Raw genomic sequence first — 5,909 nt, forward strand, 5'->3', positions numbered from 1 at the left:
GTGCAAACCCTTCTTGGAGTTCCCTTTTTGCTCCTCTAATCTACAAAACCATAAATTCTAAAGAACACAACAGTATATGGACAAAACCTTATAAAGAAACCATCTTCATGTTATAAAGGAAGGTAGTTAGTTATGAAATATAAACAACCATTCACATATGTATTCTAACATGAATATCATAAACATAAAGAAGATTTATATCGGGAACCAAGACATGCGTTTCTTTTATTATAGACAAATAAAGTACAGAAAAGGAATAATTTCACCTGAGTCACCTTTCGCAGGCTCCAAGCAAAGCTTCCTTCCGGATCCGTCCAGCCTCAAGCCTTTAACAAACTCCTTCCATGACTTACTCCATGATGTCATAAGTAGTGGATGAACATCAACACACAAGGAAAAAAGGGTTTCCTGTACAAATGGGGGAAGTGCAGAAGGCACAAGGGACTTCAGACCTGATCAGGGGAAAAATATCAGCATAATAACCTTTCTCTCTCTTCTCTCCTCCTTTAGGCCTTCCCATTTAGGTCTTTTTATACCTCTCCCAAAGTAGTTTTTTAGTTGGGAGTTGGTTGGGAACAGTTGGGCCACGGGCATGAACAAGTGATCAGCAGGTGAAACCCGCGATCTCCGCCCTAAATTAAGGAGTTTTATATTTTTTTAAGTGTTTTAATACATATACACAGGTTGGGTATATGCCTACCCGCGTATACACGCGTTTAACTCAGGGCAATGTCGCGTATAAGGGATAAAACACTATTTTTTAAATTTTAGGACCAGGTCTGGAAGGAGGGGTTGCCCTAGGCCATGAGTGCAGCATCGAAAACCATAAGAGTGAGATTTTGAGCTATAACAGGCTTCTATTTGGTGTAGCATGCTTAGGTGCAGAATCCAGAAGGTAATGCAACTCTAGTAGTTCTAAAAATGGCTCTGTTTGTGGGTTACAAACATGACCAAGAGATGCTAGATTGGCTGCCTTTCCTTGGGTGGGATCATGAGGTTGGACTGTCATTGTAAAATCAAAGGTTTCATGTTGATTTATTTCATATGCTTTCTCATACACTGGCGATGGAATCCCAGGTCTGGTCGTTCTGCTATCAACTATTCAGATTTTTAGCTTAAAGGAAAATAAGGATTGTATGCTTGTGTTATTGCAAGCCATTCTTCATCGTAATAGATCTCATGTGGCCCTACATCAGATTCTATTTCATTAACCTAGAGAAAATTGTGGCCAAGAAGACACTTATCCAATGAAAGAAATTTTGTGATAGGTCCATTCTCCCCATGTTGAACCACCGCTGCAAATTTAGTGTGCAAATGTGTAGAGAACCAATATGAAGGCTTCAAATTTTTCAAAACAATTTCAGCAAGCTGACTCCCCAAAGTCTTTTTTTAATCTCATTTTCAAAAATGGCTTGCTACGAAGTAACTGCTCTGAATTTCCAAATTCGGTTATACCGCGAGGCTAATCGTGTGAAATAAATATATCTAGAGACTCCTCAATTTGCATAACCCTCTGAACATCATATTCACGCACATGATATATAGACCTGATATCGCTCTCATGGTAAGGTGCCCTTTCATAATGCCCTGAATAATAATTGCGTGATTTGAAAGTGCCAGAAAGGCCACCAATGCAAATATTTCCAAACCAGATGACCCTAGCAAACCCCATAAAGAATATCCTCGGTGCAACACATCCTCCATAGTAACTCAACACCACCAATCAGCATTGTTACCACTCGAGACATTGATGGATGCGTTGTAGGCACCTATAGAACTTTGATTTTTAGTATGGCCCTACGCCCAGTGCCAAAGGGCTACACGCAGTGCCACACTTCCAAGAGCACAGTTCCACAGCCAGGAGCACAGCGCCACACTCCAAGGATTGCTTGTTTCCTATTTCCTGCTTTAAAACCATTACAATAAACATTGCTTTCCAACATCTCTTCTACAGTTCCCAATAGAATGTTGGCATCCTTCAAAGACTTTATAATAACGCTCTCTGCTAACTTGTGCATATCCACCCAGCTTACACCAGGCTTCATTTTGGAAATGACGACATTGTGAGCACCAAGAACCGCATTATAAACAACTCGTTGGCCATCCATGAATTTTCCATTAATAGGGAATGAGCATGTTATATCAAAACCATAAAAACAGTACTCTGCACCCATCATCTACTCAAACATACTCAAAGCTGAAGGATGATCCACCATCCATGATCTATAGGCTACATCTGCCATGTCCAGATCAAGTATAGGCATGGTTGAATTGACTAGCCAATGCACGATCTGAAGCTTTCATAGCATCAACCCAGTTGTCATTCTCAATATTGTTTGGAAATACTTTTCTTAGTGGAATTTGGAGAATGTGACAATGTTGATGCTAAAAATTGGATTGCAGGTGTACTTGGAAGAACACAGGATAAAGAAGATAAGCTTAAAGAATCTATCATCACCAAATTCCATGCCACAAGGGAATCACCCTTGAACTCTATTGTGCACAGACAATCCAAAACTTCCAGTGCAGATCTTGTAGAACTAAGAGATTTTCCAGCAAGCTACTCCAATTATTCACCTTTGTAATGTACAAAAGAATACCTCTAGAATGTCTTCTTAGCCTTGGTTTTGTTAATTAAAAATATACAGGATAGAACATACTTAAATTACCTCAACACCACCAATCAACATTGCTACCACTTGATACATCGATGGACACGTTGTCGTCATAGCTTGAGTTCAAAGAAGGGCCACTTCAATCACTTTGAGGACTTCTTCTTTTGAGCATGTTGATTCTATCTCAGGATCCATCAATTCTAGAGGCCTTCCTTGCTCATAGAGATGCCAGGTCCACTCTAGAAGATAAACCATCATCTGTGGCAAGATAAATTGCACCATATCCTGTTTCACCTAACTTATTCTCTATATCAAAATCTCTTGTTGCACTTTTCATATCCCCATAGCTGAAAAATTTCCAGTTCTGACTGGATAACATTTGTTGCAATAAATTCAACCATCTTTTCTACTACACGCTTTAAAAATGATGGTCGCTCCAATATTGGTGAACTTTATCTATGAGCTTGATTTCCTGAAGTTTGAACTGACTCTCTGTTATTTCTCACCAATTCATGTGAAGGCGAAGCATGACTTCCTAAACTGTCACCAGAAGGATGTCTAGAACCCTCTAAAACAGATGGCTGGTCTACGATAGAAGTATCATGCTCTAGAGCCGCATCTGGTTTAGTGCTACAAATATCATTTTGAAGGTCCTTTCCTTTTGAAGATTCAGCTATCTCTAAAGCCATGCTGTTATCTACACTACAAGCAGTGTTATCAATAGAACAATCTTGGATGGAGGATGCCCCTCCTTTTGAATCTGCAGAGACTTGAGCCATTCCTTCGTTTTCATCATCTCTAGTACCATACACTGATCCAAGAAGGGAGGCCCTCTCCTTGAATAGTGCCCTTCTCGACATGTTTCTTATCAACTTTGTTATCAGGATCCAAAAGTTCAGGATGATCAACCAAGAACCTGAAGTATATATGAAGATGGTGATCAGGCATTAGGAACCCCAAAACTGGATTACTTCCTTGCTTCACCCTCAGAACAATTTCTGACTGCCCTCCATGCTCACTGACAAACTTTGCAATTCTAGCCATTATGTGATGTGTCTGCTCCACAGGTGGCTGCACAATACTTAGTCATGACTCATCAGTAGGATTAAGGCCTTGAGCTTCCCATTGAAAATCATTTCTTGACTGAAAACATTACTGCTATAAAGATTCCAGATTGATCCTTTTGTTTTCACAAGATCACCAACAAAACTGTAATTCTGACCGAAGAATTCTTGCAAATGCTTTTTCGTAATGTTCTCTTCTTTTCTATCACAGTCCAGCCATAAGACTAGCCACTGACATCTCCTAGATAATTCAATACCTGAACCGCTGCACGGGAGGCCTTTGAGTCAACCATTCATTTGGTCATATCTTCTGAACCAAGAGCCGGATTTGGGAGTGTGATATACCGTTGGAAAGCTCTTTCTGAGCTTCTTCTAATGGAAACATTTAAGACATGTTTTGAACTAAATATCATGTTTAAAACATCTAATAAAACCAAACACAGTAAGAGCTCATGTTGATCCCTGGTGACTGGCTACGAAGACTAGAACTAACATCGGCCTTATTGGGGATGGCAGCTCCTTAGAGGTGTCAAGAACACCATAGACCAAGTGCCTCATCCATTGGGCAATACAGTCAAACAATTGCAAACCCAAAACAACTCATACCAATCCAAAATCATATACATACTGCAACATATACATTTGGAAACTAAAACAAATGTCGAAAACTGAAAAGCCTCTTTTAGTAGCTTATTTATTTACAAACCTATCCTACTTTGCAAAAAAATCAATAGATCAAATGATGTTGTAATGCCAGATCAACCAATCAAGTAACTATGACAAGGATGCTGCTTGGAAGTGCTTGAACCAGGACACAACTAGAAATGTTGATAGTCATACATGCACAAAATGAATTTGGCTGTGTGAAAGACAATCTGACTTATCATTCAAACTGAAAAAATACTCCATATATGCGACAATAGGATCATAGAAACCAAACTATGTTTGCTGCCCTCACTCCTCAACAGAGACCTCCAGCTGCAAAATGTCAATGCAAACATCCATGGGCAGCCCTATTGTTTCTTGTTTTTAAGGAGGGAGGGTTTCCAGGAACTTTTTGGGATCTCAGAATTCATATGATTGGATCTGATCATTTAAATATTGAATCTCCTTCTCAAAATTTTCAACAACTAACTCAACGAAACCAATTTTAGCTTTAGGAGGAAACTTCGGAGATCTCAAACATTGAAGCACGATAATGAAAAATACTTCATCTATTTCAATATCCACTAACCGATCTCTAACTTCTTTGAAAGCTTCACAACACACAAGGTTTGCCACATACCCTGTCATTAATGCTCTGAAATCTGGATTCTTTGGCAGTGAAGTCGCTCTGAACTTTGAAGCTCGGGATCTTGAACAATGGAGTCACCAGGTGAATGAGTTTAGCCTTCATATGTGTCTGACTGTTGTCCACCATCTACAATCAGCTCTGCAACTTGAATGATCTTTCCTAGAGAAGATCTATCACCTCATCCCCAACAACGGCGCCAATATGTTAGCACTCAGAATGTACCTCAAGGCTGAGAAAAAGGCCATTCTGAGATAATTGCAGACCAAGCTTGTTATAGACATATTTGGGCAATGCAACCCCAATCACACATGTTCATAAACCAAGGGCTTCTAAACCCCTAAAAGTGTTGTTTCATACCCTAAAGGAACAAGGTCAGCTGATTACATCATCTCCCAGAAGTTCTCCTTGAAAAACTACTCATAACTGGTCAAAACAGGACCATACAGACTACTCCATGCATAGGGTGTGATGCATCTCACCTATTACACATGAGGGGTGCGATGCATACTGGAAAGCCCTTCTGTAGGGTGTGATGAGCGAGAGCAAACAAATGGCAGAAGCAGTTTTCTAAGTGGAAACCCAGAGAATCTTCTAGAAACTACTCATATGACACTTGCCTCTCTGAATTCGCCCAAGGATGAGTAAGAGATCTGAAATCTCCAAGTGGAACCAAGAACTATCAGTGAAATGACACTAATCAAAATCCCAGAAGCTGACTCGCTCTCCTGTAAACATCTATATATGGATCCCTCATCCTAGAGATCCAGAGGCTGGAATTTTGTAATTTGCAAGGAAGTGTTGTTGGTTTCTCTTTGAAGACATGGTTGGGTGATCTTTCTTTGTATGAGGTGAAGAGGGCTTTCATGTGTTACACTAAAAAATTCCACCATGACTATTTGCAGTTAGTATGGCTCCATCCACTGTCATACTATCCTC

At 39.9% G+C, this 5,909-nt stretch overlaps 1 pseudogene; it reads right to left on the minus strand.

Moving 5' to 3' along the window:
• Positions 1–844: 844 nt before the first annotated feature.
• LOC149176296 (lariat debranching enzyme pseudogene) lies at positions 845–2,174 on the minus strand (annotated as a pseudogene).
• Positions 2,175–5,909: the final 3,735 nt, after the last annotated feature.

The sequence above is a fragment of the Pinus tabuliformis genome, chromosome 4_1 (assembly GCF_031772625.1).
Source record: "Pinus tabuliformis cultivar Carrire ecotype Pingquan chromosome 4_1, CPIR1, whole genome shotgun sequence".
Classification (NCBI taxonomy): Eukaryota; Viridiplantae; Streptophyta; class Pinopsida; order Pinales; family Pinaceae; genus Pinus; species Pinus tabuliformis.